This window comes from Melospiza georgiana, chromosome 6, assembly GCF_028018845.1.
Source record: "Melospiza georgiana isolate bMelGeo1 chromosome 6, bMelGeo1.pri, whole genome shotgun sequence".
Classification (NCBI taxonomy): domain Eukaryota; kingdom Metazoa; phylum Chordata; class Aves; order Passeriformes; family Passerellidae; genus Melospiza; species Melospiza georgiana.
The window spans coordinates 35,272,903-35,294,196 of record NC_080435.1 but is presented as its reverse complement, the minus strand read 5'-3'; the positions used below and the strand labels follow the sequence as shown (position 1 = coordinate 35,294,196).

General features: G+C 40.6%; 1 protein-coding gene across 6 annotated transcripts in view; it reads left to right on the top strand.

Annotated features, from left to right (window-relative positions):
- Positions 1–671: 671 nt before the first annotated feature.
- The window catches only part of STXBP6 (syntaxin binding protein 6), a 97,474-nt gene continuing 76,851 nt past the window's right edge, over positions 672–21,294 (top strand). For 3 of the 6 annotated variants that reach the window (XM_058026764.1, XM_058026757.1, XM_058026761.1), the window contains exon 1: positions 672–805. The gene's annotated coding sequence lies outside the window, so the exon portion shown is untranslated. Of the gene's footprint in view, positions 806–7,212; positions 7,290–18,677; positions 18,751–21,294 lie in introns of those variants that run through there. The other 3 variants (XM_058026759.1, XM_058026760.1, XM_058026763.1) reach the window with 3 other exon arrangements.

The window sequence follows — 21,294 nt, the reverse complement described above, 5'->3', positions numbered from 1 at the left end:
TGGGGGCCTGGCAGCGATCGCACACCTGACCGCTCCCGGGATCTCCGCGGGCCGCCGGGAAGAGCCGAGCCCGACTCCCGCCCGCGGGCTCTCTGTGCCAAGGTGAGAACGCGTGTCTGTTCCCAGCACGTTTAGCGCTGCGAAACTCGCCAGAGAGCTGAAAGGGCGCTTTACACGTTCATTTTGGAGGTTTGCCCGTCTAAACTCTCAATTCCGGCGCCGGGCTCCTCCGCCTGCCCCAGCGGCTCCGGCGGGACTCCGGCCCGCGGGAGCCTTCCCGGCCGCGGCGGGAGCACGCCTGTCCTGCGGAGCGCTCTCGCGGAGCGGCGCTGCCGCCGGCCCGGCCCCACGGCGGCTCCACGGCGGCCCCGCGGGCGCGGAGGCGGCGCGCAGCCCCCGAGCAGCAGCGTTTGGGGTTCCCTCCCTTCAGCGCTCCCAAACTCCGCTCCAACGCGCTTATTTCCTCCTGCCTCCCAAGCCAGCTTCCTGCCCGCGCAGCCACCGCTTCTCCCCGGCATCCCGCCCGCCCCGCCGCGCCACGCCGCCGGTTCGCGGGCGGCCCGGGACGGTGGCGGCGGGGGCGGTGGGCGGCCCGCGGGCGGCCCCGATTGGCGCAACCGGCGCACGTGGGGCCGCCCTCACGCCTCGGCGCTGGCAGCGCGGCCGCCGCCGCGGGGCACGGCAGGGCAGGGCGGGGGAGCGCACCGGGCTCCGCTCCGCGCGGGTCTCCGCGCACCGCACCCGGCGCTGCGGCGGGGAGGCGAGAGAAGAGAAGAGAGAGGAGTCAAGCCGAGGCTGCGGAAAGGTGGGTGTGGAGGGGGGCAGGCGCCGCGCTGCGGGTCACGGTGGCCGTGGGGTGGGCGATGTGCCCGTCGGCTCCCTCGGTGGCGCGCCGCGCTCGCCCCGTTGGGGCTGCCGGCTGCGCGGCGCCCGCGGGCGGAGCTCTCGGAGGGAGCGGGCCGGCGAGTTAGTGATCAACTCCGCGGCGGCGTCCCCCGCCCCGGCACGGCGCCGGGACCGCCTGGGCGCGCCGGGGGTGCCGGGCCGAGGCAGCCGGGCGTGCACCCCGGGCCGAGGCGGCCGTTCCCGGGGCCGCGGGGCTCCGCCGAGCGCGGCTGGGGCGAGGCGGGCGGCGCGTCCGGCAGCGCAGCTCTTCAGCCCTCGCCGTCGGAGGCTGCGGGAGCGGGGGGGCCCGGCCTGCAGCCCCGGCACGGGAGGCTGTGCTCCGACACCGGCCCCGAAGTCTGCCTGGAGCCGCTGCTGCAGCCCGGCAGTGGTCGGTCCCTGTGGACCGTCCTCGGGAGGCTCTGCGGGTGATGGAAGAGAAGCACAGAACCGGCCAGTAAATGTTAAGCTGATGCAGTGCTCCCCTTCCAACACGATGTTTCAAGAGCAACCTTGTCAGTCCAGTGGACCGACCGCCACCACCTTCCCCGCTTTCTGTTTGAGCCAGCTTTGCTAATGGAAAAAAGTAAAATTTACAGTAGCTTGTAGTCATTACCCACTTGTGATGGATAATCCACAGCTGATGAAATCTGAAGTTCAAGGAAATATTTACCATTATTTAGAGAAATGTGTTATTCTTTTTTCATCATATTTTGCCCCCTGTCAAACAGAGGAGCTTATGTTTAAGGAATTGCATCACTTTGCAAATCCCTCTATCTTTCTCTAAATATAAGCTGTCTTAGGATGTCTTCAACTTGGCTGTTTTCCTTTTGTGAGTCAGAGCTAGTGTTACTGCTTTTCATTGCTTGAACGGGCTCCACAGACCCATGACACCTCTCTTCAGAGTTTTAAGAGTTGTTGCTCATGTGATGGGGATCATCTGGCGACTCTGCTTAACGTTACTGAGGCAGACAGGACCTTTTCCAGCCTAAAATACTGGAACATTATGATAAGGTATCTTGATTTTCTTTTGATTATGACATCTAATAAGTGCTGCAGTGACTAACAGCAGGGGAGGTCTGTAACGTGTCATCTCTTGTAAGGGAGGAGTAAGCTGAGGGCAGGGATGTTGTATCTTGCTGGTGATGCATTGCGTTAGCAACCCAGAGGTTTCTTTTTCACATCTGTAGTTTCCAAGCACACTTTACCTCTGATTTTTTCTGTAATTCTAGTAAGTTATTTTAATGAGGTCCTAAGAACTCAAAACATAATGAACACAGAATACTTGTGGTAGTTTGAGTGCAAGTAATCATAATGAGGTGTTGGGCTTTATTTTATTTTTTTCCCCATGCTCTGTGAATAGGAATTTACAGCTTCTTGCCCTTAGGAAGAATGTCCCCCATGGGGCTGATCTTGCTCTACTTGGTAAATACTTGAAAAAGTCACTTTCAGTGAAATGTTTAAGGCCTTTCTGCTTGAGGAAATGCAGTTACATTGTAGTCATGCTGCCTTAATTTCCGATCTATTACTCTTGATTTTTTCAGGACTATGCCTTAAAGTTGCATGGCACCTTTAAAAATATGCTGAGGTAAAACAGTGAAAATAAAATGTACTGTAACATTTTGAGTGTAGAGTGAAAGCACTATTTTGGAAGTTAGCCCAATCACCATTTTGTGATAGCTTCCTCAGGTGAAGAAATTTCCAGGTGGAAAAAAAAGGCTGTGAAGAATTGTGCAATGGAAAGTAAGGGGTATCTTTCCCTTGAGTAAGAGTGCTTTCTTGGTGACTGAGATTTCTGTTAACTTGCACATGTTGATTTCTCATCTCTATTTCATTTATTCTCAGGTTTCTGAGTGTCTCCTAGACATGGTCTGGATAGGAACATGTAAAGTCAAGGAAATGTGATGATAACATGGTGTTATGAGGTATAGAAAGGTCAAAGAGAGGTACTTTATGGGTTTTTTTTCCTTTGAGATTTGTGTTCAGATCACCTCAGTCCTGTGTGGATGTGGGATGTTTGGACAGTGAAAATAATATAATCCATTTATAAAGTCCTCAGTCTGAAGGTTTTTTTTTTTTTTTTGTCCTAGTTGAATATTCTTTCTTTGTACTATTTAAGGCTTCTTTTACTAGAAGTTCACTTCTTAAGTAAGATGAATTCATCAATAGGTACTTATTGTGTTTCTAGTATTGTTATTAGATTAAAGCATACATTTTAGAAAACTTAAAAATACCTTTTTATTAAAAAATGCACCTTATAAGACTATATGGGATATCTTCTGTTTTATAATTAATAAAATTCTATTAAATGCCAGCTCTGCAAAATAGTAGCTGTTAGTTTCCTTTGGGGAGAAGCATGCTGTCTAAGTAATAGTGCATTTGTTCTTTCTTTCTTCTTTCATTGTAACTTAATGTCTATTTCCAGTGTCCAGCTGGTAAGCTAACATTGCCAAGGTTGTACAAAAGTGTATTAATCACAGGTGTTCGGATATTATGGTGGTAAGAAAAACTTGTCTTCTGTTTTTAACCAAGCAGGAATGCCATAGCTAACATGTGTGCAGAGAAAAATCAAGTCCTTCAGGGGAACACTTAATTTTCCTAGTCCTGGGTTGGTGATCTGGTGATGCTGGGGATTGGAAAAATGGATGAAATAAAAAGCCTTGACATTAATATATATTGTATCCAGACATGCCAGTGAATTCATTAATACACTTTTGCATATGACTGCAGAGTTAGTGCTGCTTTAACTGTATAGAAGCAAGTTTAAATTTAGGCTTTTGGTTTGCTTGTTTCTTGTTCTGAGTCAGGAAATGCAAACTAGGATGTATCTAGTATTTTATCAGTTCTAATAAACATTGTGTGTTTGTTTACGGTTTCTTGTTGTGTAGCATTCCTTGGTTATACAGATCTTTAATCTTATCCCCAACAAATTTCTTAAGCTTGGAGAAAAGGAGAGGAAAATAGTAATAGTAATTCAAAACAAGAACTATGTTAACAAGAGATGGGACTATTGGTTTTCCTGCCTAAATGATGTCATAGAACATTTAGGCTGTAGTGTGCAGGGAGAAAGTGGTTTTAGGGAGGTGGGAAGAAGGACATTGCCTCTTACTACTTTTTTCCCTCCTCTGGGTAACCTGCTATCACAGAAAGGAATGATGATTTTTCAAAAGCAAATGCATTTCTGAAGCTGTATATAGCAGAATTAGACTCATGAAATATATGCACTGGGTAACTGAGAGCCAAAAAGATATCAGACCATTTAACGAAATAATTGTATTCAAACTCTTTCAAAATTGCCAGTATCCTCTTCCATCCTGAAAAATCTTTTCCCAGTCGTCCAATTTCTTTTGCAGTACACATTTGTTGGAGGCCCAGCTGACTTCTGGCATGTTGTTCATTGTGGTGCTCTAGAGCTCATAGTTGAACATTTAGCTGCCTTTTTTTCCATATTAAGCTTAGGCAGACGTCCTCTTCACCTGAGGTTTTTGACAAAGATAGTGCTGTGGAGCTTCTTTGTCATAAGTATAAAAGATTCCTTTGTAAATGGGATTGCATGACTATGAGTTAGCTTGATACATTACATATTCCTACTTTCCCTTTCATCATTTTTCTTTGCAGATAGTTTTGGGAAAGGATTCCTGCTGTGCTGAAGCGCTGCAGGTCTGGGAGCAGTTTGGACTGTAATGTTCCTGTGTTCTTTACAAGACAGCAATTGGATTTCTGATGCTTGGAAGACCCAGGTTTCTCTATGTGTGTGTTGTCAGTTTCAGACTTTTATATGTAGATAACAGTGCTAATCTACTGTCAACAGCCCCAAGGGGAAAAAAAGCAGACACTTCTGTAGTATTTTGATTTCCTCAGTGAAACAGGAACACTGTGGGAGTTCAAGGTTGCGCAGTGGTGCACAATTCTTACCAGTGGCTGTGAATCCAAGTTACTGAAGGTTTTTACGGTCATGAACTGCGGATTAAAGTCCAGCACTAAAAGCTGAACTTGGGGGTTTTTTGCCCTTTTAACTTGGTTCTAGTCTTGCTGTAGACATGAGAATGGTGCCAGCTCCAGCAATCTTTTTTTTTTTGTTTTTCTGCCTTTACTGTCTTGTGTGGTTTTAAACTTCAGACACTTTCACTTCATTATCTCTTCCCAGAGATTGCACATGTTTTTTATATATGTGAAGTTTCTAAGTAGTGTGAGACACTCTGTGTAATTACAGACAGATCTGTTAATAATAGGGCAAGCCCCCAGATTATGTGTATCTGTATGAAACACTTAGGATGGAGAGACTTTGGAAAACAGGTTTCTGGGTAGGTTGAGTTTTTCTTGTCTGTGCATAAAACAGTGCAATTAAATTTATAACAGTAATAAATAAACTTGTTTTGGAGTAGATTTCAATATAAGAAATTAACATACTCCTACTTAAGCCATGGTTAAATTATTAAGATTCTGCTGCTGTGGAAGCAATTCCTTTTTCTTGATGCATCACCATGAGATAAAACTGGAACTGTAACTTCTCTAGAATTTGGTGCTTGCCTGCAATTCATCTGCAAAAAAGAAATACTTTTAATTTCTTCTTGCCAACTGTGCTGGCCAACAAGTTTTTTATTTACACATTTTGGTTTTGGGTCTCCTTTTCACAGGCCATTCTGTGCTATGTTTGCAGGCTGTTTTAGAAAACACTCTTTGTATCTTGTGAATACTTGCTTGGAGAGCCAAAACAGTAATTCCTTAACTTTACTTATAGGTTTTCTTCAGGGTTGTTGAGGTGCAAAATTGAGATGTAATCTAATATTTTTCCTACCTTTCCACTTGCTAGTGTATTTAGGAGGAGGGGAAGAGCAAATAACTGGCCATATGCAGTATACGCTTGGAAAACTCCCTCTTGGTAATTAATAGAAATTCTAGGATGTTCATGTGCTTCCTCTTGAATTGTTTGCCTTTAATGGGCCATTATATGAGCATATCAACTTTCTGTATTCATTTAAAGCTACACAATGCTCAGTTCAAGATTGTTAATCATATTTGGAAAAATATTATCAGTTATTGACAGATTTGAATTACACAGAGTGAGTTCCTGTTAGTATTTACTTGAGCTGGTATGGCAGGTTCCTGACAGTATAAGAAAGTGTCCAAGAGTTTTGATATACCCAGAGGTTAGTGACTAGTCTGTAAGCACCTCTGTGACTTAAATATAGACATGGCAAGCAGTTTTTTGAAGTGGCAGTTTGTTCAGTGTAGGTTAACAATCAACTCTACCCTCTAACAGCAAACACTTGTCAGTCTGTGGGATGCCATGCTGGGGCCTTAGGCTTTCAGGCAGTGTGGAGAAAGGATGGGTGCTCAGAGACGTGCTCTGCTCATGTGTGACAATGCAAAGGGGCTTCTTTCTCGCTTCCTGCTAGCCACCAGCTCCTTGCTGGTAGGCATCCACTGCAGGTGGGCTCTGCACCTGGGCCTTTGCCACGTTTTTCATTGCATGAAAGTTACAAGATTCAGAGAGACAAAAAAGTGTCTGGTGTCTTTCCAGAGGAAAGGGCCAACAAAAAACTTGTATTCAGGTGCCCTTAGTGTCTTAAGGACAGATTTAAAGGTGGGTGCCTAAACTACAAATTTACAATTTTAATTTACAAATTAAAATCTAGATCTATGCTGAAGGGGTTGCCTTAAAGAAGCGGTCTGACTTTAAAAAACAAAAACCCCCCAGAAGAACCGTAGAACAGCTGATTTTGGATGGGACCTCTGGAAGTTCCTTTTTACAGTTTTATTATACCACTCTCTTTGGGAGAAGAGCTGTGTTAAGCTTAGCTTTTTTTGGGCAGTGCTCTCAGGCCCATGGTGTGATTCTTGGGCTTGTCTGTGCAAGGCCAGGAGTTTGACTTCATGATCTTTGAGGGTCCAACTCAGGATGCTCCATGATTTGTTTCGTGAGATATAGAAAGGAAGTTGCAGCTTGGAAATATAGAGGTTCGCTAGTATGAGGGGATATCAAACAAAGAAGACTTTTTTTGTAAGCAGACAGCTGAGTGAAGTCAGAGGCACATTCACAGATGGAATGGAGTTCTTGGTTACTGGAACTGAAATTTTCCTAACTTACATTTTTTTGAACCTTAAATGAGGACCTTTTAAGAATCATCTTACATTGTGCCCAAGCTATTAATTTTTGTCTCGATCAGTACAGAATTTCAGTTTCAGTATGAACACACTTTCAATATGTTCTTTGAAAAAACATTATTCTTGACTGATTTTAGTAAAACTCACAACTTAAGAAAATTAATGTGTCAATTATTTATTTAAAACATTGGTTTTACTGTAGCCTGTGTGCATTTTCAGCTGTTCAGAAGTGACTGTCAGAGGAGCAAAGAATGATTCAACAGCATATGAGGTGCTGGATGCTTCCCACATCATTGGTAGTGTATGATCTGTAATTGAAAAATGTAACCAAGACTGAATCTTTACATGTTTTCATGTTTCTTTTTCTGGGCAATTGACTAGTTTGGCTATAACATCAGACTGCGTTTGCTATAAGTTGGGGTATTTGGATCCCTTTCAGTTTACCAGGGCCTGAAATATACATACCGAAATTCACAATGGAAGTGTTTGTTTTGAAGATTCTGATTTAATTTGACTCCTGTGGAAGCTAAAGACTGTAGCTGACTTCACTGGGACTTGAACAGAGCAGGTAGGCAAGCTTTGTCCCACAGAGTTTCTTTAATGTTTCTGTTTCCTGTGTATTTAGTAAGGCTTCAGATGTTCCTTTAGTATGTAACTATAGGGCTGGGTAATGTGTTTCATAGATGCTGAGATGCCATTACAGTATATAAACTATTGTTTAAATATCCAAATACAAGATTAAGGATTTGCCATAGGTGATCAGTTGTACCTTGCAGAGTTGTTAATTAGACACAGATTGTGTTTTTGACTGAGTCTGGGCTTAAAATGAGTCTCTTTTATGTTAGTTCTGCATTGACTTGTGAGTTAATGCTGTCTACTTAGGCACCTGATTGTCTTCTGACCTGAGGTGTCCACATTTCCTGTCAAGTCAGTGGAAGGAGTTGAAAGCCTTGGGGGCGTGAATCACAGCATTGTAGTGTTTCACAAAATAGTAATGACATTACTTCAGTAAGCAGTGTTAAAAAGCATGAACAGAAGAAATAGCTTTTATGTGTGTTGGGAGTAAGGCAATACGATTTTGTCACTGCTGTGTTAGCTGAAGGTAGCTGTGTCTGTTGGGTTCCACCGCATTTACACATCTTGACACGCCACTGTCCCTGCTCACCCCAGTTTGCCAAGGTCATACTGAATTGTGGATGGTTCTTGTCCCCAGCCCAGGAAATCAGATGCTTGGGGGTGTCTCTTGAGAAAGCTTTGGGAAGGTAAGCTAATTGATTATCATTGAAATTTTTCAGGAGGAAGCTAGGACTTAGGACTTCTAACTTACTTTAATGATTTGATGGGATCTGAAATATGGCATTTAGTGTCTTAAAAGTAAACTCCTTGTGTCCAATGATATTTTAACTCGGAGCCCTTATCTGACCAAAGGCTAATGTGACAGCCTTTAAAGGATTAAGAAACCAGTGTGCCTATACCTTGATACAGGAATTTAGTAGATAGGAGCCATGTATAGGGCACCTTCAGGTCCTTGTGAGATTACATAAAAGACTAGTTTCATGTTCTGTTTGGTTGCTAAACAGTGTTTCATTTTAGGGGACAAGAAGTATGCAATTAAAAAATATTAGACTTCAGTAACTTAATTTTTTAGGGGGCAAACATTATGCATTTCAACCTCCCAAAAAGAAAACTTTAAGGATAAGCTCTGTAAGCTAAGAGATATACTGGAGTTAGTCATGTCATGTAAAAGAACAGTGCATTAAACTGCCCTTCTTTTTCTTTCAGTGGTGGTTATTGTGAAAGATAAAACAGTTTTGGAGTGGGAGTATAAGGGCTTATGATGGTTCCAGATGCTTGTGGGTCCAGTTCTACTCCTAGTTACTTCTGTATAAATCTTCTCATCATTCTTGTAGAAATTATTGCTTATTTGTGAGAGTGGGCAGGTCTAAGCTGAGGCAAGGCTTGATCCTGTTGTCCTTGGAGTGCAATAACAGTGTATCTGCATTCCTCTTAAGGGGCTGATGAGACCACGTTTGTAACTCTGCTTTCTGTTCCTCTCCACTAGTTTATTAGGGAGCTGGTTTAGTTTTCTGGATGTTTGGGTAAAGAAAACTGAGAATTCTCCAGAAGTATCAGACACTTATTTCATGTTTGTTCCCTGTGGAAACTTGTGAAGCAGGATATAGTGAAGATGCTGACATAGCTTGTGATTAGCTTGTTTCAGACAGTACTAGCTGATGTCTTCAAATCTTAACTTGGTAATACTGACTGGTTTTGTGTGTGAAAGTAGGCTTGGTGTTAATTCAAAAGCTAAATGTGCAGTTTTGTTTTTGCTTTTTCTCTTCTATTTGGTTACAGTGGAAAGTGCAGGAATGGATTGTCTGACAGTAACCCAGGTACCACTTCGGGTGCTAAGTGAGGCTTCCTTCCAGCTCTCTCTGAGCAGTGATTAAGTTGAAGAATGCATTTGTGCAGCCCTGTAACACTGACCTGATGGTCCCATAAGTGCTTAGAGATGCCAAACTCTCCCATACATTCATGAGCTGGGTGTGGTGACCCCTCATTTTCTGCAGAAGGAAATGATTGTAAATGAGTTGTTCAAGGTGATATCTGTAGTAAAACTGTGATAAGACATCTTTCTAGTTCTGTTTTTATATATTATCAGTGTATCAGACTTTATCTTTTAAGCAGTAAGAAATTTGTAATCAACTCTGTGTGCATTTGAAGGCCTCTTAAAAATTTGTGAATTCATCCCATGGAGAATCTTGCCCAATATATAACACAAACATCTTCTCTTTCCCGCTTATAACAAACCTGTTACTTAGGTTTTTAGAGTAAAACAGGCAGTGGTGTATATGGACTGTTCTTCTGTCTGTTTCATGGTGCATCTGTTGTGTCTTCCTCTGTGTCTGACATAGTTTGTGCATGTACCCCACACATAGTCTGTGCATGTCTCTGCACAGAAGGAAGTGAATTTTCACAGGTGGAGCAATAAAAGCCACCCTTGTGAAGGTGTAGTGTCTGGATGTTTCCTAGGGAGCTGGTTTGGTGGCTGTGAGCATTTTCTCACTTCCTGCTGGTGACAAAGCAGTAAATCCCAAGTTGTTTTTCCCTATGTTCCCCCCACTATGTGGTTTTATTTCATGTTTGTACAGCACATGCTTATCTGAACTTCAGGATGTTCCCAGCTTTGACATGAGCACTCATACTTACTTTTGCCTTTTCATTTAAACATTTCTCCTCCCTCCATTTTCAAAAGGGTGGCATGAGATGAGGTTGACAATTGATGTCTCTTATGACTAAAAGGGAACCTTGCTTTTCTGATAGCGGGGTAAATACATAATTTAGCGTGCAGTAAGAGGAAAGTGCTTTTCATTTCACTCAGTGAGCTATGCTGAGGACGGGATAGTAGGGGTTCAGAAAAGTGGAATCCAGACTGTGATATACTGTATTGTAGTATGTTATGCTGAATAAAATTTCCTGAAAATAGAAAAGAGATATTAGAGGACTCCCAGGAAATGCAGCAATTCCCCTAGAAACATGTCTGAGATGGGAGGAAATGAGAGTTCAGTACCACTGAAACACAGAGAGGTGCAATGAGTTGTCTTCTGAGGTGTGGGAGCTATGGGAGGTATTTATCTGATTAATGAACCAGTAGCACTGGTTCAGCTGTCTTCCATGGATGAGGATTATTCCTGTAACATGGTCTCAGCTGTGTCTAATCTCCTTCTAATGTCACTCTTTGTTTTCTGCCTTTATAATTTTGTCTGTTTTTTTCTCCATTTCTCACTATTTTTTTATCTTAGCATCCTTTGTACATTATTTTAATCATGGGGCTGTTCTCTTTCAAACCTCATTTAGCAGTCCCTAGGGATTTCTTAAGGGCCTTAATAGGTGTGTATTTTCCTGTCATGTGTCAGTTTGAACATTAACTTTGGCATCTTTAGTCAAAGATTGTTGACTAGAGATTGATTTCCTCTATTTATATGTGAGTTCTCACCTTTCTTCATGTTCTTGCTTCCTCATTTAAATAATTACCCTTTTTCTAGTTTATCTTAGAAACAAGGTGACTTTGGGTAGAGTAAGATGTGACCCAGATGACTGGAAAAGGGGAATAATTTTGCCCATCTTGAAAAGGGATAGAAAGGAGGATCCTGAAAGCTACAAACTTGCCAACCTCACCTCTGTGCCTGAGAAGGTCATGGAAAAGATGCTCCTAGAAGCCATGCTAGGGCATATTGAGGACAGGAAGGTGACTTGAGACAGCCAGCATGACTTCACCCAGGGCAGGTCCTGCCTGATCAAGTGGCCTTCTGTGTTGGAGTGACTCCATCAGTGGACAAGGGAAGCTGTAGATGTCATTTATCTGGACCTTTGACATGCTCCTCCCCAACATCCTTCTCTTTAAACTGGAGAGAGAAGGATTTGCTGAGTGGACTGTTAAATGGATAAGAAATTGGTTGGATTGTCACATCCAGAGGGCAGTAGTCAACTGCTCAGGGATAAGGGACATCAGTGACAAGAGTTGTTCCCTAGGGATCTGTAAAGTGTGTTATTTAGTATCTTCTTCATTGATATAGACAGAGGGATTGAGTCCACCTTCAGCAAGTTTGCAGGTGACACCAGGCTGAGTGGTGTGGTTGACACACCTGAAGGATGGGATGCCATGCAGAGGGACCTGAACAACCTCAGGAAATGTGCCCATGGGAATCTTAGGAGTTCTAACAAGAGCAAGTGCAAGGTGCTGCTCCTGGATTGGGGCAAGTGCACACAAGACCCAGTGCTGGTGCTGCTCCTGGGTTGGGGCACGCCCCAGTCTCAGCACAGGCTGGGGATGAGCAGCCCCAGGGCAGCCCTGCCCAGAGGGACTTGGGGGTGCTGCTGGCTGAGAGGCTGCACATGAGGCAGCCATGTGTGCTGGAACTGGATAACCTTTAAGTCCCTTCCAACCCAAGCCATTCCATAGCTCTGCAGTTGTGTGACTTACTTTGTAGTTTTCATTTCCCTCCACTTGCAATTCTACTCCCTTTTCACAATGTTTCTTCTGAGTTGCATACTTTAAATGAAACAACGAAGTTATTGATGATAAGGGGTGAAAGGTAAGTGTTCTACAAGTGCCACTGTGGTATGTTCTGGATCTTTCCAGATATGTTACTGCATTCTGTGACAGCATGTGAAATATTCCACACACATTGAGTAAATAATAGCCGTTATGAATAAATGCTTTTAAATTAGCAGAGCTGGATGACTTGTTTCTGAACATCTTAAAATGAAAAGTCTGAAGAAATGTAGATAGAATAAGGAAAGACCTGGAATTATGTTAGATATGTAATTAAATGGTTTCTTCTTATTCTGTTGTGGAACAAAAGAAGCCAATGCTTTGCCAGTGCTGAAGGGTCACTGAAAAGAAAAAGACAAATTTGAAATTGTGGGTGGTTGTTTGCCTCCGTATGGTGCTGGCAAGTCTAATATACTTTATTATGTGCAGAGTATTCTGTATTTAATTAAGCTTAAAATGTGAGTAATGTACATTCAAACACAAGAGAAATGCATCTGTTATTTTTTAATCTTTCATTGAATGGAGCAATTGATTTCAGTGTAGGATTATCTGTATTACAGGGTGCAGGACACTGAAGGGCTGCTTCCACTTTTGGTTGGCATTTTTCATTGTTCTAAAATGTCTGAGCACTTTAAATATGGGCAATATATATATAATACTTTGAATTTTCTATTGTGTTTCTTTAAAATTACTGGTTAAAGGTTATCTTTAGTACATAATTTACATTATTTCTAAATTAATTACATATGTATGTGTACCTGAGATCTTTGCTTTTTAAGAGGTGAATTTGCATCTCTGCATAACCACAATATTTTGGTTTTTTTGTTTTGGTCTTTGGTCCACATGGACATCTGAGGCAAAAACATTTTTGGAAGGTTTATTAGCAGTAGATCCTTGCTTGATTCCAGATGGAAATCTCTCAGTTCTCTTGGGGGTCCTATGAAATTGTTCTTTCCTACAGTAATAAAATAGTCTCTCAAGTACAAATGGTGCTAGAATTGTCAAGCTGAGCGAGCAACTAAAACTAATGAGTTGCAAAGAATTCCAAGTATGCATCTGGTTTTAAGGCTATACCCACAGTTTTGTGATATCTTTATTTGGGAAAACATCTCTTGCTTTCTTTACTTGCTGTGCAGATGGCCATACAAAAGATTGGTCTTTGAAGAAAGACTAAAACATCAGTAGGCATAGTAGATAAAAGCACAGAATGCACTTAACACTCCATTTCTCAATTTCAGAATCTTTCTCATGAGGATTTAGAAGCAGCTCTTATAATGATGTAGCTTTTGAGAAATTAGTATCCTTGTAAAAGCTAGATGAAAGCCTTTTAAGAAGTTGTAAGAGCAATATTTGTACCATGTGCTATGTGCCTACATTCATGACTCCTTTATTATAGATCTTGATTTTTACGGAGCTGCCTGTCCTTGCAAACCTTTCTGTATGAAATTTTCTTGGAGAGACAGAAGGTTCTAAAACACTAATAGATCTTGTAGTCTATAACACAAGTGTACTTTGCAAATGAAATGCTTCTTTCTTTTTTCAGCAAATGGAGTAATGTGAATACTTTTTTGAAGAAAAAACCAAAACCCTAAGCTTCCCCTTCCTTCCTTTTCTCCCTGACCAAAGTATTTTGGGATATTAGCTTTAAAAATGTAGTTGACTCTTCTTTTCATTTTCAAAAATGTTCTAACATGTAGACAAGAATAGTAAAAATTTTTAATCACTGCAATCCTGATAATATCCCACTTTTTAAAAAGTTATTAGTTCTGTTGGACTCTTGGAAGTATATGAACTTATGGAAGACTAAGTTCAGCTACCTTAGTGATGAATGACCAGAAGAAAGCACATCTAAATTCCATTTAGGGTGCACTAAGACCTTAATAAGGATGTTGCTTAGTGGGTCTTTTTTTTGAAACTTCTCTTCCTGTCTGTATACAGTGTGTTTCATTGGTGGCCTTGCTGTGCTTGTCAGGCTGAATAAAGGCTGTTAGTTCATATTGTGACTCAGCATCACCCCTGAAATGTATACTGTACATCTGCATTGTATGTAAACTCGCTATTAAAAAACCCCAAGCAACTTCTTAGTATTTCTTATACCTACCAAGGCTTAGATTCAGACCTTTGAGTTTCTGGGTGGGTTATTTTGCTTGAAGACTGAAACTTACATAGGCAACCCTGAGAAACTGTTGTGATGGTAACATGATAGCTGATACTTCCTGGGTAAGGATGAAAATGTTATTTGCAAAGTGAATGTGTGCAGAATCAAACGGATCTGCCTTATCTCTGTGGGGTGTGGGAAATTTTTGGTTCATTCGAGGTTGATGTGCCTTTGTCTTTTGTTTATACTGTGTTTTATTTTATTAGTGATAACATCTATGATAAAATGCATGGCTGAATCCTTGCATAATGGGAAAGCTACTGAAAGAGCTCTTAAATATAAGTAATTATCTGTGAGGCTTTACCTGCCTGTCCTGAAGATCTCTCCCAGGGATTTCTCCAGTTGTTGAACATAATGAGCACAGACCATCATTAGCTTTAAAGATACTTGTGTGCCTCACAGGATTCTGGGTCCCTGTTGAATGAATGACACTTACTGATTGTCTTGGAGGAAAACATTTCTCCTTTCTTTTGTCTGTCCTGTCATTGTTGCACATTTGTTTTTATATAAAAATCAGTAGGGATTCCCTTCCTTTTCTTGTTTTCATCTTTCTTAAGTTTCTTTCTCATTGTTCTGGTGTTACATACTCGGATTGCCTTTCTTTTATCTTCTGTTTCATTCCTTCACCAAATTTCACATAGGTATGGGTGGTTAAAAAGACTATTGCATCAGGTTGCCTACTCAGGTTACAGCATGATTAGTGTGAAAGCTTGATATTGAAAGGAGAAGATTTCAAAGATAAGTGTTAAATTACCAGCAAAAATGTACAAAACCTTGATATTTAACAAGGTGTAGAATATCATGCACACTTCAGTAAAGAATATTGATCACAGTACTCACAGAAGTGTATTAATAATCTGGATAAGATTTTAGCAATCTAGAACAATCAATCCTAGTTGATGCTAATTTGCTTAAAAATATTTTCCTTCTGACTTCAGTGTACATTCTCACACTTCTCTGGCCTTGCCACTGTATTGTAACAGGGCTTACACCCCCTGAGTAAAGCTATTTTTAATTCCTTTTAGGAATTAATAGAGGAGGGAATTGTGTTTCTGGTGAAGCCAGAGCTGTGTACAAGGAAGTACTAGGTCTGAATTGTTCTTATTGCAGTTGTGAAAAGGCATCAGAGCAGTAAATAGTTCTGTTGTATAGCAGGAAAGACAAAAGACAGTAAACATTTGCATTTGATCTTGAATCTGATTTACTTAGTTTATTTAACAAGGCTATCTGCTTTGACTGTAGAAGAGCAGGAACTTTTGGTGATAAGGCAAGTAGCAATTTGAGTCTCCATTTATGCCTTTCCTCTGGTGTTTGTACCTTGGGCTTACGGGGAGTCAGATACCTTGAAGCAGTTAATAGATCTGCAAAAGCTAGAAGGAATACTGCTCACATTTGAATGCTCAGCAAACATATGTACGTTATTTTAGGAAACCTGACAGGTCTTAGAGTAAACTTAAAAGTCACCAAATGTACTGGTACACTGAGAACACATCTCCTCAGTGTGAATACAGCTGCACTACCCTCCTGACTACTGGGAGATAAGATCCTGGGAGGGGTGAGTTCTTGTAACAGAAGGCAGAGAAAACCTGCTGATGTTTGAAGGACCTAGTTCTTTCTGTGTGTGAAGTGCAGTTAGCATCATCTTTGCAGTACAAGGGAAGAGAGAATGAGGTAACCTTCTTGTGAGAACTTCAGAGTCCACACTGACTGGGTTTGAAAGCACTGTATGAAAACATTCTGCAGTTTGCTGTCCCAGCCATAGTGTAGCCTGGGAATAGGGCTGAAGACTATGGTTAATATCTTGGGGTGTTGACAAGTTGCAAATGAAAAAAGATTACCTGGGCTTGAAGGGAAGATTGTATTCATCTTCTTTCATTGTCAATTACAGCAGAAATAGCCAGAATAACATGTTAATTTCAAGTAGACTGTTCAGTGTAGATTTGAAAGCTCTGAAATATGTAGACTCACATTTGTTCATGAAACTTGGGTAACTTGAAGCAAGTTGGGAATGTTGTTCTCCGTTTCACCTGCACCCCTCTATTCACATTTTGAAAATATATTGGGATTGTACCACTGATTTCTGTCATGTGTGATTGCAGTGTTGTAGGTTTCTGCCTCTCCTTAAATGAAGGTGGGAAAAATGACATCATTCCTATTGTCATTGAAAGCGTGTTGTTGAGTAATAACAATGAGGGCATTTTATTAGAGCTGTAAAACTGTCCCAGATCTCTCTCTCTAGTCAAAACCTTGTTCTTCAAACAAGACTGAAATACTCCAAAATGTAGTCTTCCAATATATGTGAACTAGAGGACACAGGCTCAAAGATCAGACACAACATAGTGTAAGCACTTACTGAAACTAAGTTTATGTAAAAAGTGGTAATTTCTTTTTCTGTTTTCTTTGGGCTAAAGCTAATAAAAGCAGACTTGTGTGGATCAGAATTGGTAATATTCCACAGGTATGGCATTCAGATCCAACACTTTGCTCCTAATTTCTTTTCTTCTGTATCACCTGCATAGTACTGCTGTCTCCTTCCCCCCCCCCCCCCCCCCAAAAAAAAAAATGTACTCTGGAGATCCATAAATTGGGAAGTTATTTCATCTTCTGTAACCAGCTAAGTTCATTATCACTTCTGTGTATTCAGGTTGTGGTATGAAATTTGCAGATTTGAATTGCTCAAGACATTCCTCAAAACTATATTGAAACAGTAAGCACAGGACAGGAGTTACAGCTTGATGGAGTTGGCACAGGACAGGAGTTACAGCTTGATGGAGTTGAAGTACAGGTGTTGAACAGAAAGTAGTACTGTGGTGAATAAATAATCATGTGCCTGGATTATCATAATTTTAAAGGATATTGGGGCTGATTTAGCATAGAGACAAACTTTTTTTTCTTGAACTACATAATGAGAGGAAACATTACAGTAAGAGACAGACTGTTCCTGCCAGACACTAGAATTATGACTACATTGATAAAGTTAGTTGGGATGATTTTTTTTCCTTTCTAAGGTGGAGGTGGCAATTCCTCTTTTAGAATATGATTTCTGAGATCTTCTGTTAATATGTGCAACAGTGAGACTGCCAGAAAATGGCTTTCTAAAAATGCAATCTCTTAAGTCAACCAAATGTTTCATTGCAAGCAGTTTCTTTTAATCCACAAGTCAGTAGGCATCAATCCTGTTTAGTGGTTTGAGTTTTAAAAGGAGAACATTGATGTCACACTGAAGCTTGCATAATGCCAGTGGTGGCTGCCTAATACAGACTATTTCTATGAGCTGTTCTAAATTCTAGACTTCACTGGTAGTGCAGATACTGTACATAATTTTATGGAAATAGAAATGGATGCTCTTCTGGATATTCTTTTTTGCATTGTTTTCAATGTTCAAGATTCAGAATGACCAAAGATGATCCTTTTGCCTACCGTTTTCCACCAGTGGGCACAGCAATGTTTGTAAATATTTCCAATTTAGCAAAACAAGCTTATGAAGGTAATCAAAGAAAGGTCAGTTTGAAATAGAGCAAGAAGAGAAAGGGAACCTTCCCCTGTGATACTGTCCTTCTACTCAGGTGAGAATGGCTTGGAAATGTGACCTTTGCATATGGGTTTGCTTCTTTTTTTCCCTTTTTTTCCCCTGTTGGTTATTAATAGAGTGGGTATACTGGAGATTAACCTATGTTAAGCCCTCTGTTATAGTATGTGGAGTGCGTCTCTGAACTAAAATGGGAAGAGGGAATCTTATATGGGCCAGAAGGATACAATTTATGAATGTGAGTTTTCAAATCTAGTGTTTCATTTCAGTATACTTTCAGTTTGCATCTGTTTATGTACTTGACACAGTATTACTACTCATAACTTTAGGATTGACCATTCAATTGTTGTTTTTTTTTTTTTAATTTTGTATTTTGGAGCATTTTGTATTATTAGACCAACTAAAATGTAACAGTTTGTCGGTGAAGTGGATAATATCTTTTGCTGCTCTGGCTTGAAGGAAGAGATGTGTTCTCTGCTCATTGGGTTACCTCTTTGTTTTGTATGATTGTGTTAGAAGGTGGTAACTGGCACCTTGCTTTTTCGTAGTATTTAAGGAAGCCTTCTATTTAATATAATTTGCTGTTCTTCAAGGTAACTAATTCACATGTGCAGTAATTCAAAGGAAACCAAAAGGAGGTTACACAGAATTTCACTTTTGGCAGTGCTTGGTAAGCATGTTTCATCATCCCAGAAATTCTGTTCAGTCAAAGCCTAATTTTGGAAAAGAAGAAAAACTGTCTGTTTCTGTCTGGAAATTGCTTGATACAAAGCAAGCAATTAAGCTTTCTGCCTAAAGACTTGTAATTTGTATTTGAAAAAATTAATAACTGTAAGGGAAAACTCAATAGGAGTTGGAATCTTTCATTTGATTTCAACTGTCACTAAAGACTTTCATTTCTTCACCTAACCTCTTTTTATGAATATGCTCTATGTTTCTAGTTTCCTTCTCCTTTGGGAATGCTTGATGACTGTCATTGTGGATTTTTATTTGAGTGAAAATGACAACTTGAGTGTAAGTGACAGTTTTCAAATCCACTTTTAAATAGATACAAATTTTCCAAATTCTTTGTAGATTATATCAAACCCCTTGCCTTTAATGGGTCTGTAGGATCTCTTCAGCAGATGCCAAGGAGTCCATCTTAAAACACTGTCAGGATCACCATTTATCCTTTGCCCATTGTACTGTCTGTGGTTTGCTGCAAAAGTGCTGAGCAATCCCAGCATGGATACCCATGATTCACGAGTCTGTTGCATACCTTTATCTTGTGCATAAGCCCTGCAGTTGCCTCATGCTTATGTGTCACAAGCACAGGCATGAGCCTGGTGTGTAACAGGGAATGCTCAGGTAAGAGAGGAATGCTTGGCAGAGCACTGCAATTAAGCTTGGCGCAAACAGGACGTGTCCGTCTGTCAGATATGAGCTGTGCGTTCTGCGACCAAAATGTCCAAGTAAGTGCTCATCCTTTGCGTGGACAGATATGTGGTGTTTTTGATCCGTCAAATGCTAAATGACAGAATCATCATGTGCTAAATGGAAAGCTCTTACTTTTTTCAGTTTTAAATTTCGATTTCAAAGATTTAAATCTGTATTTCTTCTAATGCTGTTCAAACTAATTTTGTCAAGACAGGGACTTCTGATTTTGAAATGTTAGATTACTAGTTTCATTACTACTTTTTAATGCATTTATGCACCCTGGCAGTGTTTGTGAGTTTGAAGTATTATGCAGATGCAGCTGAGGTATAAATAAATGACATTAGTAGTAAGTTAGACTAAAGGATATTAAAACAGGCCAAGCAATTACTTGTTCCATTTATTTATATCTTGTATGCTTAAGGGGCGTTTCCTTTGGTTTAGACAGATGTAGCAATGACATTTCCTGATTTCATGTCCTGGGGCAAAAAGATACCTTTATACTACTATATACCTAATATTAGCTGCAGCTGCAGTTAATTCTCTGTTCTTTCTGTTTCTAAGGCCTGCTTTCCCAGCTTTCTGAAAAGCTTCTTACCTTTACTGTTTCCCACAGGAGGTTACCTTGAGTTGGTGTTAACTGCTTAGAGAAATATCAGTTCTAAATAATGTATGTTTGAGTTACCCCCAGTAGGGAATGGATCTTTTGAAATACTTCTGAAATCTATTTCCTGAGTTTCCGTGGAGTTTAAACTTCTTTCTGAACAAAAGCTTCCTCATTCTCCTGTCACCAAAAATGAGTTGATCCATTGTTTTTGGTGTTCTACGATAAGTAAGTCTTAATTGAAATTATGCCTGTCATTAGTACCTGTTTATTTAGGTTTTATTGATATTTTCTGCTTTGAATTTCAAAACGTCGCCTCCTTATGCAACAGAGAATGATGTAAAGAATCTTTTTTATCTGTAAGTGGGTATAAGAGTGCTTGTTTACAATGGGCAGTTGTGCTTGTCATTTTATATATTCACTGACCAAACAGGGAGCAATCCTGTGGAAAATCCTGTGGAAAATAAGCCTTTGAAATTCAGCAAGGTTTATTTTGAAATATTACCTCAAAATTTCTCATAACTGTTCAGGGAGAAGTTTGAGTCTTATTTTTTTATACCCAGCATTTTGAAAAATAGAACTAAACTATTTAGGCTTGTAGCCTAGTCTCTTACTGCTAGTTACATCTTCTAGTATCTGTGAAACTGCTTTTTTTGAACTGCTGCACAAATTGCTCAAAAATCTGATTTTAAGTGTTAATTCCTCTGTTATGTGTACACCATAGCAATGCTAACTATTTGAACTTGTTTTTCTTTCTGTTCAGATGTGGTTATAGGTTTAAGGTTTTATTTTCTGTTTTAATTTCGAGTTTACTGTCTTAAATTCAGATGACTGCCTACTGGTGGCCATATGGAACAGGAACCATTCTTAACTGTGAGCGAGACCATTTTGTGCATAATTCTCCTTTTTGGCCTGCTCTATTTATCATCTTACTAGAATGGGATTATGCTCCCAGGATGTTGATAAATGTTGATGAGTTGTAGTTTGAGCGCTATTATGCATATTGTATTTGAATAACCAGGAATTTTTATTGACACATAAAGGATGTATATGTCTCTCTAATTATCATAGTGTTGTTGAAGTGCTTATCTTTTTGTCTTGACTTAGAGTGGAAGAACTGGCAAGGCTTGGCAGCTCCTTTGCCTCCTGTCTAATTTGGGTTTCTTGCCAGTGTCACTGAAGCAATTTTTAATGTGCTCTTATTAGACTAGAATTGCTTGTATCATTTTTCTTTTCTACTAAGTCTCAGCTCAGAGCTTGTCAGCAGGATTATGTATGTCCTTGTGATGCTGGTGTTTCAAAGAACGTTATCAGTTACTTTGGCCCTGTGCATTGAGGCTTGCCTACAGGAGGTGTGGTGACTGAGGGAGATGCTACAGCCTTTTTAGGTCATCCTTAAATCAGGCTGCTGCTGTCATTCTGCAGAAGTTTTGCAGCCCTCCCTCTGAAGATCTCCATCTGCAGTTTTGAAGTCCTTGCTGCCCTTGCTATCCACATATAAGCAGAAAGTTTTTGATTCAGTGGTATAGCTTTTCAGACGC